This window comes from Panthera leo, chromosome D1 (assembly GCF_018350215.1).
Source record: "Panthera leo isolate Ple1 chromosome D1, P.leo_Ple1_pat1.1, whole genome shotgun sequence".
NCBI classification, from domain to species: Eukaryota; Metazoa; Chordata; class Mammalia; order Carnivora; family Felidae; genus Panthera; species Panthera leo.
This window is the reverse complement of record NC_056688.1, coordinates 103,308,269-103,321,897: the sequence shown is the minus strand read 5'-3', so window position 1 is coordinate 103,321,897 and position 13,629 is coordinate 103,308,269. Positions and strand designations below refer to the sequence as shown.

The window sequence follows — 13,629 nt, the reverse complement described above, 5'->3', positions numbered from 1 at the left end:
GTGAAGCGACCAACTTCAGCTCAGCTCATGATCTCACGGTTCATGAGTTTGAGCCCTGTGTAGAGCTCTGTGCTGACAGCTCAGAACCTGGAACCTACTTCAGATTCTGTGTCTCCCTCTCTCTCTGCCCCTTCCCCACATGTGTTCTCGCACACTCTCTCAAAAATAAATAAACATTAAAAAATAAGCATTTGAAAAGAGTTTATTGGGTAACGGAGTAGGGAGAGGAAGACACAGGAAGACCCACTGCTCCCCCTCTCAATTCAGAGTCCCCTGAGCTGTGAAGGGGACTGGTTTTTTTTTTTCTTACACGGCTCTGGTAGGAGGTCCGTGACAGAACTCCGTACAAGTGGGGCCACATCTGGGCCTGGCTGTGTGGGGCTGGCTGTATAAAGATGGCCAGCCTACTTTCAGTTACTTGGTGTGACCCTGAAGACAGGAGATGGATGGCCGAGTTGTAGATCTGGGTCAGGGGTTCTTGTGAAACACTCGTTCCAGCTCCTCTACAAGCTCCCCAGGGGGCATACTGGCAGCCACCTGCAAGGACTGGAGGCTGTCCACCTGCAGTGGTAGGGCAAAGTTGATGGCAGGGTTGATGGCCAGGCTCAAGGGTGAATGCAGACCTCACTGGACCAGTTCTGGCCCCAAGTACCTCCAGTAGCTTCTGGCAGCGGGCCAGCTGGGCCTTAAGTCAGTCTTCATGTTGACATAAATGTCACTGGGCCTCCGGGGCAGTCAGTGGGGGAACTGCTTCCGAAGAGTGTGCTCCACCAGGTCCAGTTCTGTCTCAAGGGTCCCATGGGGCGCTCAGTTTCCTGCCGTGCTGGGTGCCTCTCTCCAGTCCACGTGCCTTGTCCTCCACATTCACGCAGCCTACTCACCCCTTCCCACAACTGGCCACTCAGCGTGGTGTGCATGACCCCGGGACCCCAGGAGGGGAAAAGAAGGAAAGAAAGCACGTGATGGCAAGCCCTGGGCTCTAGAGCCAGCTGCCGGGATTGTGCACGAAATGGATGGATTCTTAAGAAATGCAAATATAGAAGACCTCTCTCTGTAGCTAATGTTTCATTCTCTCCCAGTCTTAGGAGCATACAACTACTGAGGATATTTAAAATGAACAGAATTTTGGACATTTCACATGGCTTTATCAGTGTCATTCTACCGCCACCTCTCCTTGCGTCAGAAAACACAATCTCGTGAGGTGGACACCACTAGCCAAGCCATCAAAGTCACCAACATCCTGTGCTTTGATGCGATGCATTGAGAAAAACACAGTCTTGAGTTTGTACATCAAGTACGTCCCGCATAACTTGAATCGATTAATGAGTGAACATTCAAACCCAAATTGGGGGTATTCTGAAAAACACTGGCCTACACTTTTCAAAAACATCAACATCATGAATGAAAATGAAAATGTGAAAAACAGTCTCAGGTTAGAGAGGGCTAAAGTGATTGCAGTTAAGTGCAAAGTGTGTCAACAGATAAGAAGCTGCCAGAAAAATAAATTGCTATAAAGGGCATTATTGAGATAAATTAGAAAAATTTTAATATGGACTATGCATTAATAATATTTTAATTATATTGTATTAAAGCCAAGTTTTCTGATTAAAGCCAACTGTTTTGCGGTTATATAAGAAAATATCACTGTATTTATACACTAGTGAAGGGCTAAAGGAGCATGACGCCTAAAAATGTGCCAAATGTTGATGGTTTTGAATCCAAATGAAGAGTACCAGGCTGTTCAATTTACAACTCATGGACTTCATTAGGTCTGAAATTCTTCAAACATACAATCGTAACAACAACAAAAAAGCTATTTAGCATTAGAAATTTTCTGATTTTTAAAAATGAAATAAATGAACCAACAATACTCATCAACTTTTTTTAGACTCATTCATGTTTTCTTTCTGTAACTTTCTGTGGATCATGGTAGACTCAGATTGAACACCCTCCTACATTCTACAATCATTACTCTCCTTTCTGAGCTCAAATTGTGACAACTTTGGTCAGTGGTTTCCCTTTTAGGTCAGCTGCTGTGTTCATTTGACATGACCTCATTAATTTTAAGACATTTTCTTGCATTGTAGAATGAAAAACTTCCTAGAACTTACAAAAAAAAAAAGTTGGTCTTATAAAAATCTGCCTTATCCAAATGTGAAATCAGCTATTTTTCCAACAAGTTTTTCAGTGTGAAAATGGTTTTAGAGACCATAATCTCTATGGAGCCACCTAGAGATTAATCTCTGTGGAGCACATTGTCATCTGCAGAATCTGAAGAAATAGCACATATCTCACTCAGTTGCTATAAATACTAAATGAGGTAATTTATATATAAAGTAGTGAGCAGTGTCTGAATTTTAGTGAACACTCAACATCTGCTTTCCCTTCCCCTTTCCTTTTTCCCCCTCGCACTTCTTCTTTCACTAGAATAGGAGAATTCAGGGAACCCTTGAAGACAAGTGTGTCCATCAAGGAAAGAGAAATATACAAATCCTACTGATGGGTCCAATAAAATGAGAACTGATTGTTGACCATTGGGTGTATGAAGGTGGAAGTTACCGGTAAACTCTGATGATGCCCCTCCGTAAACTGAGGGGGACTGAAGCCTGACTGGAGCTGTTTAAAGAGACAACTGTAAAAGAGGAAACGGAGACACCAAATACAGACAAATAGGAGCAAAGGAATGAAGTGTAAATGACTCGAGAAGTTATTTCTTTTACGACAGGAAAAATCACAGTCTTGTATGCTGGAGGTAATGACCCAATAAGAGCATGAAAAATCAATGATTCTGGGAAAAGGGGGAAATGGCTAAAGTGATATTCTTGAGAAGGCAAGTGGGGGTGGCTTTAGCAGAAAGGAAGTAAGGTTCACTTGCATTAATGGGTAGCTTGGAAGAGGATGTGCGGCAGATGGTGGGGTGTTAGACCGCCATCTTGTGGTAATTCATGGAAGTTCTCTTTAAGCAGGAAACGAATAGAAAATGGGTGAAAAACCTGAATCTCCCTCTAGTTGGGCTGGAATGTCTCTTAGGATATAGCCTAAATGCTATTTAGTATGCAATCATCTCCCTAATCGTGTTGCAGGTGCCCTGTGGAAGCCCCATTGTTACATTGTGCCCAGACGCCTCTGATCAAGAATATTAAGTGTTGCCACTAGAACTGCTTGCTGATACTCCCAAGTCCCTGGCCACCAGGCTGCTTATCCAAAGTCAAGGAACAGCGCATATAATTGGTAGAGTCTGTGTCTGGTGCCTGTGTCCTAGCTATAAATGAGGCTGGGAGCCCCTGTAGTCAGCTTTTTCAACACCTTCAATATTGGGAGACTGGCTTTGCCTTGGAGAGTGGGAACATGCTCCAAATATTTTTTAAAAGGCTTTTAAATTTTGAGTATCCATGATAGAATGGCAAACACAAAAGAGAGTAAACCTTCCCGCAATACATACCATCAAGTATGGATTATTTTGAAACAAATTCCAGATACCGTATCATAGTACCTGCAGATACTTCATTATGTATCTGTAAAAGATGACTTTTGAAAATATACCCAATGCAATTAACATGGATAAAATAATTAATAATCTCTTGCTGTTACAGAACATCCTGTCAGGGTTTAATCTGCCTGTAAGCACCTCTTTACGGTTGATTTGTTTGAATCAAAATTCAAACAAGATTTCTCACTCGTGTTGTTATCTTCATTCAAATTATTTGTTGAAAAAAATTGTCCAATAGACGTTCCCACATTCTGGATTTGTGTAACCTGTTTTTCTGAAGCCTATGTGTTGTTTAACCTGTTTTTCTGCAATTTGTATTTCCTGCAAACTTGCAATTAGATGGAGAATCTTAATCAGGATCGGGTTTAATTCTATAGCAAGAACACTGCCTGACTGTGGTTGTGAACTTCCTAGTGCATCTCATTAGGGTACACATAAAGTGTGACCATCTCTATTTTTGTGATGGTCAGTACTGATCCGTGGGTCCTGACTTTTCATCAGACTTTTCCAACCATTACAAAGTTCCCCGCTGGCTATTCACCTATCAGTTTTAGGAGCCACTGATGACATTTGCTGGAGTGCATTAACAATTGGTGTTTTGTTTTGTTTAGATTGATAGGCTTTATTTTTTAGAGTATTCTTGGGAGTCTAAGAATTCCCAGGTAATGCCGATGATGCTATCTGAGGGACCAAGCTTTGCAAAGCACTGCTCCAAATCAAAGTCTGTGTCCACTGTCAGCAGCACCTTCTGGCCTCATGGTAAGCTGGACCATCCATGCTGTTTCCTTCAAAACCATGCTCCAGAGAGGTGCCGTCCAACAGCCATAGAACACAAACCAATGTGTGTGATATTCTAATTCTGTTATTCCTTCTGCATTCACCAGCTAGAATTCTCCTCTAGAGAACTGTCCCATAATACTTATTTGGTGAGACAGCATTAATTAGGGCAGGAAAAGCAGAATCAATTCTTAACTCTTTCCCTTTACTTAGCAGCTTTCAGAACAATGAGTTGGTTAGCAAAGATCTTTATATTTGTGGTATCATTATGAACCCTTGGGTTTTGTCATCTTCGAAAAGTTTCTGTCCATTGAGTTCTTGGTCAGTGGGACTCCCTTCATGTTAGCTTCTGAGCCCTTTGACACGATTCCACTATTCTTTGACAACTTCCTTTCCTTCAGCTTCAAAAAGGTCTTCCAGGTTTATCTTGTTAATTCCCTTTCTCAGACCTGCAATCAACCATTTCTTCAAGGGCAATGGTTTCTTCCACTGGGAAATTAGCTTAAGAGATCATAACCTGGGTTAGTCATTGTTTCTGGGTTTTTTCCAGTCTGGACATGAAAAATATGTGTGATCTGAAAACATGCATTTGCACTTTATTTTTCCTAAGGGTAAAATTCATCATGAGTTCACACTGATCTTTTCCAATGCAAATTTCAGATTACATGGTTTTTATTTAATGTCTTTGCTTTTATCTGTAATTCTTCCCTCTTACAGTGACAATCTTGGATCCTAATGACATTAGTATAATTATTTAGATTGCTAACATAATTGTTTACTTAACTGCCTAATCATGTATAAGTGTGTGTATATGTATATAGCAACTTCAGAACAACAATGTTGATAGCATTACTAATAACGTTATCACTGAAAATTTTATAAACTGTTATTGCAATTCTATTTATTTTTATCCTCGGGGTATATCATGCTAAAGCCATATAATAAACTGCTGTGCTTTAAAGTCAGTTGCAGTAATTTTTCTCTGCATGGTTCAGCTGTCAGCAGTTTGGTTTTGTTCAACTCCCATCTGCAGTGACTTGGTTCAGAAACATGGAGATTCTCCTCTGCAAGGACCCAGGCAGCCTCACTGTACATTTGCTGGGACCAGCTCAGAGATGCTGCTGGGACGAGTGGCTCTTAGCCCCGCTATCTCCACCCCATCCACAGTAAAGGACATGTAATCAGAACACAAGATGCAGGCAGCCAAGAGGGTAGGTCAAGGCTCTCCACCAAGCTATACCTCAGGAAGAAAGAGCCTGGGGCTCAGCAAGAAATCTTTTTTTTTTTCCTTTTTAAAAATTTTTTTTAAATGTTTATTTATTTTTGAGGGGAGGGGGAGGGGCAGAGAGAGAATGGGAGACACAGAATCTGAAGCAGGCTCCAGGCTCCCAGCTGTCAGCACAGAGCCCGATGTGGACCTCCAACTCACAAACAATGAGATCATGACCTGAGCTGAAGTCAGATGCTCAACCAACTGAGCCACCCAGGTGCCCTGAAGTCAGATGCTCAACCAACTGAGCCACCCAGGTGCCCTGAAGTCAGATGCTCAACCAACTGAGCCACCCAGGTGCCCTGAAGTCAGATGCTCAACCAACTGAGCCACCCAGGTGCCCTGAAGTCAGATGCTCAACCAACTGAGCCACCCAGGTGCCCTGAAGTCAGATGCTCAACCAACTGAGCCACCCAGGTGCCCTTCCTTTTCTTTTCTTTTTTTTTTTTTTTAAGATTTTATTTTTAAGTAATCTCTACACCCAATGTGGGGTTCAAACTCCCAACCCTGAGATCAAGAGTCACATGCTCCTCCAACTGAGCCAGGAAGGCACCCCAAGAGATCTTTTTCTGAGGGATTTCTCAGAAAACTTCTTATAGACCTCAAGTCTAATATCTAATTTCATTTTTCTTTCTTTTTCTAAACCATTTTTTGGATGCTGTTAACCCTCAGTTGCTTTACATCGTTTCCTTTTATTGTGTATTTTTTACTTTTATCTTAAACATAACTGAGCAGTGAGGATTAACTCAACAGGCTTGGCTTGCTAGTACCCTGCACATTCCCAAACCAGCAGCTCCTGGCAGATAACCTCTGAGCCCTTGGACTATCCAGCCTGATAAGGATGTCTTTGTATATCTGAGACAGTGGCCTCTGCTAGATAATTTCTGCTAACAATGTGATTTATGATTAACCCTTCTTTTCATTCACCCTGGAGTCTTGAGCCACACTGTCTCAGTCTGACCTCTGGGGCTGGCCTCCATGCCTATATGACTGAATCCAAAAAAAAAACTCTGACACCAAGACTCAGGTGAGTTTCCCAGGTTGGCCGTTGTACATGCCGTCACACATCACTGGTAGTACATCACTGTCTGTACAACTCCATTGGGAGAGAACAGCTAGAAGGTCATGCCTGCTTTCACCTGGACTCTACCCTCTATGCCTTTTTCTCTTTGCTGATTTTAATCTGTATCCTTTTACTGTAATAAATCAACCATGAAGAAAAGTTTTTCTGAGCTCTGGAAGTCTGTGCAACAAATCACTGAACCTGAGAGTGGTTTTGGGAACCGATGACACAATCCTTCTCTTAATTTTGCTTTGCTTTGTGATATAAGAAGAAATGTATATATTTGGTCTGTCCCCAGTTCCTGGCACTGAGCTCCTAAAGCCCTTGGAATTTCTTAAGCAATGGGATAACAGGAGAATCTTTTGTTTAGTTACCAATGGTCAATGATTTAATCAGTCATGCCTATGTATTGGAACCTCCATAAAAATCCTTAAATGAGGGGCTCCTGGGTGGCTCAGTCAGTCGAGCATTGGCTTTGGCTCAGGTCATGATCTCATGGTTCATGACTTCGAGCCCTACATGGGGTTCTCTGCTATCAGTGCAGAGCCTGCTTTGTATCCTCTGTCTCCTCCCTCTCTCTGCCCCTCCCCCACTCACTCTCTCAAAAATAAACATTAAAAAAAAACCCCGTAAATGATAGGACTTGGAGAATTTCCTGTTTGGTGAGCATATTCACATGACTCGTCCCAACACCACAGGGACTGGAGCTTCTGCACAGATGTTTCTGGAACACTCTGTATATGCCTTCATCTGGCTGTTGATTTGTATCCTTCCTAATAAATCAGTAAACGTAAACAGAGTGCCTTCCTGAGTTCTGTGAGCCAACTGGCAAATTATCAAGGCTGAGGAGGGGGTCATGGGAAGATCGGATGTAGAGCCGATCTGCCAGGAGTACAGGTGCCCAGGACTTAAGACGGACATCTGAAGTGGGGACCGTCCTGTGGAACTGAGTCCTTAACCTGTGCATCTGTGCCAACTCTGGGTAGTGACAGAATTGCTGGACATCCAGTTGGCATCAGAGAATCCAAGAAGTGGTGTTGGAAAAGACACTATGTAGTTGGTGTTAGGAGGAAAAGAAAAGCACTCTCATTTGATGTCAGAAGTAATGTGAATAGGGGGCTTCTAGGTGGTTCAGTTGGTTGAGCTTCCTACTCTTTGATTTCTGCTCAGGTCACAATCCCAGGGTCATGGGTTCAAGGCCCTGTATCCAGTTCCATGCTGAGTGTGGAGTCTGCTTGGAATTCTCTCTTTCTTCCTCTGCCTCTCTCCCCTACTCATGCTCTCTCTCTCAAAAGAAAAAACAAAAGTAGTAATATGAATGAAAACAGCTGAAGCTTTTCATCCAATTTTGAGTGTAGGCTTTGCAATCAGACTTCCTAGGTTGGAATCCCATCTTTGCCGCTCCCTAACTGACCCCGAAAAAGTTGTTTTATCTGTCAGGCCTCCGGGTGATTATCTTTTCAGTGGGAATAACTACTGTTATTCTTGGATAGTTCTTGTGAGGAGCGTGTGAGACCCGTGAAGTGCTTAGACAGTGCCTCATGTACAACTACAGAAACGTTTTTGGCTATTGATAGCTATTGTTATGAATAAATATTATTTTCCTTTATTTAATCTTATTATTGATGAATTTTATTTAAATTTTGCTCTCACTAAAAATGTTCTCTCTTCCTGTTTTTGGATGCTTAGATTTTTGTTTTAATACCATCTTTTTAATTTATTCTTTGCTATTTTATATCAATTTCTAACATTAAGCCTGCCCTAACTTGGCATGACTATTTTCTGTTCTCTTGGTTGATGGGTTGTTTTGTTTTGTTTTGTTTTGTTTTAGCCCTTTTTGTGTTTGGCCTCTATAACAGTTGCCAGAATATGAGTATAAGGAGAAGTAAACAGTAGAGCGTTCACATTATAAAAGTGGTTTAAAATGAGACAGAAAGAGAAAGGAAGAGAGAGAGAGTAGGGAAGAGGCTCCTCCTTAAACCCCTCCTGTCTCTGAAACAGATGTCTTACACCAAAGTTCCCAGCCTATTTCAAAATGTGTTATCAAAGAACCCCTGTTCCAGGAAACAAAGGGGCATGAGCACACACTCCCCAAGTCCCCTGCCCATTGCACATTTGGTCAGTTGGGAAGGAGATGCTTACAGCCCTTTTGCTAACAACTCATGCTGCCCAGTGCTCATCCAGTCACTGGATTCCAGGCAAAAACGGATGAACTACAATGTCACTGACCAGGAGGGGTGCCTTGGAGCAGAGCTACAAGCTCCCAGCCCGCCTGTGATAGGGAACCACATGGAATCAGGCTTCCTAGAGACAGGCCTGGAACATGTCTGTCCCGGAGCATGTACTGGGGCCAGACATGTGGCTTTTCTTTTATTTATCCCACCCCATTTCCAACATGTCCTGGCAGGTTTCCCCACATTGACAGAGGCAAAGGTGGATGCTCAAAGGTGTGGCACTGCTGAGCCACCCTCACTCCTGGAGTTTCTTTGCAAATGCAGGAATGTTTGGGTGCAACACCTTGTTTGCAGTTTTCCAAGCCTTCAGCTCCTATACTGGGCAATTTAGGCCTGAGAGAGAAAGACACATCACATGGGGGACAAGCCAAGCTCCTATGTTAACTTTATATCCACACTTGCCTTCCTGCCTTCCCATCGTACTCCTCCAGAAGGACACACCAGAAGCTGGACTCCGGAGGCAGTGTGCCAGCCTTGCCAAGTGGAAAAGGTTGCAGTGGTAAAGATGCTGTCCACACAGCCCAACCTTGGCAGCCCTGGTATGAATTTATTTCAAGATTTATTCACATGCTCCCATGTCTGGAGTCTCCCCTTTATTTGGGCTGCTACAGGTTTATGCTGCAATCTTCCATGTAAACCAGAGGAGGTCACTGGAGCTTCAGGTGCTGGCGGATGGGTGGCCTAAGTTAACACAGTCATCCTCTGCCCACAAGAGCAGGCAGGAATGGCTGGGGGTCTTTTTGTTTTTTTGTCTTTTTACTTCTGACATTTTATTAATTTATTAATAAATATATGTAAATATATTTTTTTCAAGAATAGAATTTAGTGGTTCATCACTTACATATAACACCCAGTGCTCATCCTCACAAGTGTCCTCCTTAATGCCCATCACCTGTTTAGCCCATCCCCCCACCAACCTCCCCTCCAGCAGCCCTCGGTTTGTTCTCTGTATTTAAGAGTCTCTTATGGTTTGTCTCCCTCTCTGTTTTTATCTTATTTTTCCTTCCTTTCCCTTACGTTCATCTGTTTTGTATCTTAAATTCCACATATGAATGAAATCATATGATATTTGTCTTTCTCTGACTTATTTTGCTTAGTTTAGCATAGTTCCATCCACCTTGTTGCAAATGGTAAGATTTTACTCTTTTTGATCCCTGAGTAATATTCCATTGAGTATACATACCACATCTTCTTTATCCACTCATCAGTTGATGGACATTTGGGCTCTTTCCATACTTTGGCTATTGTTTATAGTGCTGCTATAAACATTGGGGTGCATGTGCCTTTTGGATCAGCATTTCTATATCCTTTGGGTAAATACCTAGTAGTGTAATTGCTGGTTGTGGGGTAAGTTTTTTTTTTTTTTTAATTTTCTGAGGCACCTTCATACTGTTTTCCAGAGTGGCTGCATCAGTTTGCATTCCCACCAGCAGTGCAAAAGTTCCCCTTTCTCCTCATCCTTGCTAACATCTGTTGTTGCCTGATTTGTTAATGTTATGTTAATTTTAGCCATTCTGACTGGTGTGAGGTGGCATCTCATTGTGGTTTTGATATGTATTTCCTTGATGATGAGTGATGTTGAGCATTTTTTCGTGTGTTTGTTAGTCATCTGGATGTCTTCTTTGGAGAAGTGTCTATTCATGTCTTTTGCCCATTTCTTCACTGGATTCTTTGTTTTTTGGGCGTTGAGTTTGATAAGTTCTTTATAGATTTTGGATACTTACCCTTTATCTGATATGTCATTTGCAAATATCTTCTCCCATTCTGTCTACTGTCTTTTAGTTTTGCTGATTTCCTTTGCTGTGCAGAAGATTTTTATTTTGATAATATCCCAATAGTTCATTTTTGCTTTTGTTTCCCTTGCCTCTGGAGACATGTCAGTAAGAAGTTGCTGCAGCCAAGGTCAAAGAGGTTGTTGCCTGCTTTCTCCTCTAGGATTTTGATGGCTTCCTGTCTTACGTTTAGGTCTTTCATCCATTTTGAGTTTATTTTTGTGTATGGTGTAAGAAAGTGGTCCAGCTTCATTTTTCTGCATGTCACAGTCCAGTTTTCCCAGCACCACTTTCTGAACAGACTTTTTTCCATTGGTTATTCTTTCCTGCTTTGTCAAAGATTAGTTGGCCATATGTTTGTGGGTCCATTTCTGGGTTCTCTATTCTGTTCCATTGATCTGAGTGTCTGTTTTTGTGCCAGTACCATACTGTCTTGATGATTACAGCTTTGTAATATAGCTTGAAGTCCAGAATTGTGACGTCTCCAGCTTTGGTTTTCTTTTTCAGGATTGCTTTGGCTATTCAGGGTCTTTTCTGGTTCCATACAAATTTTAGGATTGTTTGTTCTAGCTCTGTGAAGAATGCTGGTGTTATTTTGATAGGGATTGCAGGAGTGGCTGTTCTTTTATTGGAATCTGAGCTTATTCCTCTATGATATTTACACCAGAGCTGAAATGAACACATTATGTGTTTGCATAGATTCCCCCAGTGTCCCAAAGTCCATTCTACTTCCTTTTCTGTTTCTAACTCACCTAGGAGATGACATATGACCTTGATCACTACACCAACACTTAGCAAGTCTATTTTAAAGATCCAGGGGTTTTACAAGAGATCCCTGGCTGGCCAGGAATCATTCACTGGAAGCAGCATTTGCAGATTCAAGATGAGGGCATGTTCAGGGCCATTGTGAGAACAAGATGGGTCCAATGGGAGCACAAACCGTGGCAACCAAGGTGGAGGGGTGAAATTCTGCTACTAGGCTGACTAATGAATAACTTTTCTGCTAGAACACCCTTCTATCTGCTGTTTGAGTAAATTCTGTTCATCCTTCAGGGTTTAGCTTAAAGCCCACCTGCTAAGGGATGTCTCTTCCAATTGCCTACAAGAGTATAGACTTGGCCCAAATGTGGGCAGATCCCAAATGGGCAGCAGCTGGAGGCTGTGAGCTCACCACCAGCCTCACAGCACATTCCCTCTTGCAGGGAGATGTGAGCTGCACCTCACCACGGATGCCACTCTCAATGTTTTGAATGTGAATTCTTTTTTCTTCCTTGAGTCATTTCTTTTAATCGGATTCCCAGATGTGGAAACACCGAGTTACAAGGGGCATATGAACAACATCCTGTCTTATGCATACAGCCAAGACGCCCTTCGCAGGGGCTGCCTGCTGAATGGGTGTGCTGATTTCCTGTTCCTTTCCCATCCTTCAGTTAACCCCACATGTCCAGTGAATGCATGGATGTGGCTCACACAGGCAGAAGTTGAAGGAAGACACTGATGCCCCCACTTCCAAATACATGACGTACCAAGAAGTGTGCAAATCGAGGAAGAGGAGATTTGCGCCATCTGCATGTTGTGCAAAAGGCAAAACTAATCATTTCAAGAGGGAAGTTAAAGTCCAACGCATACCACAGCATGGATGCACCTTGAAAGACATTATGTTAAGAGAAGCCAGCCAAACACAGACAAGCTCTGGATGATTTCACTTATCTGAGCTTTCTAGAGCAGTCAAATTGCCAGAAACAGAAAGTAGAACGGTGGCTTGCCAGGGGGTACACAGAGGAGAAAATGGGGAGTTGTCCTGGTCCCGGTCTATGGCCTTCAGTTTTGTAAGATAAAAAAGTTCTGGGGACTGCACAACAATGTGAAGATACTTAACACTAAGGAACTAAGGAACTATACAATTAGAAGTGGTTACAACGGTAAATTTTATGTTATGCGTTTTTACCACAATTCGGATAACAAATTTTAAAAAGTCGCTCCATCACACCAAACCACCGGCAGTGATGTCACTGTCTGTACTGCCCTCTGCTGGTCAGTGAAGCTGATGCGGTGAGGAAAATCCGGACTTCTATAACAAAATTGAACCCTCACCGCTCCACAAGTCTTTTATTTTATTGTCACTCGTGGCTTTTAAAGCAGGCAAAAAGTATGCTCATGGTGTAAAAACTCAGGCAAAATCTTGCCCCATAAACTGAAAAGGTTGAAAGCCACCCCACTCTTCACTTTTTCCTCTTATACTTGCCCCTGTGATTATGCCTCCATATCCCTCAACAGTCATCCCAGCCTCTACCACACAAACCATAGGACTTTAAAAATGAAACTTACTGGGGCGCCTCGGTGGCTCAGTTGGTTAGGTGCCCAACTTTGCATTTTGGCTCAGTTTGTGAGTTTGAGCCCTGCATCTGGGTCTGCACTGACAGTGAGGAGCCTGCTTGGGATTCTCTCTCTCATTCTCTCTCTCTCTCTCTCTCTCTCTCCCCACCCCCCAGCCTTTCCCTGCTCATGCTGGCTCTCTCTCTCTCTCTTTCAAAATAAATAAACTTTTGGGGCGCCTGGGTTGCTCAGTCGGTTAAGTGTCCGACTTCAGCTCGGGTCACGATCTCGCGGTCCGTGGGTTCGAGCCCCGCGTCGGGCTCTGGGCTGATGGCTCAGAGCCTGGAGCCTGCTTCCGATTCTGTGTCTCCCTCTCTCTCTGCCCCTCCCCCGTTCATGCTCTGTCTCTCTCTGTCTCAAAAATAAATAAGACGTTAAAAAATTTTTTTTTTAATAAAAAACAAAATAAATAAACTTTTAAGAAATGTTATAAGGAATGAAACTTATTTAGGGGTTCAACCCAGAATCACCATCAGCTTTAATTCAGGGTGAGAAAAGCCTTAAGACCCCTATCTGGAATTTGGGCCCCCTGGACCACCCCTGACTGAACTACATATGAGCCCCCCAGACTGAAAGTCCCCCAGACCTCTCAGCCTATCTGACACTTAGCTGATGTAATCTTGGTTAAATTACTTTGTTCCTTTCCT

At 42.7% G+C, this 13,629-nt stretch overlaps 1 pseudogene; it reads right to left on the bottom strand.

Moving 5' to 3' along the window:
- Nucleotides 1-410: 410 nt before the first annotated feature.
- LOC122201349 lies at nucleotides 411-12,178 on the bottom strand (annotated as a pseudogene).
- Between the last annotated feature and the right edge of the window lie 1,451 nt (nucleotides 12,179-13,629).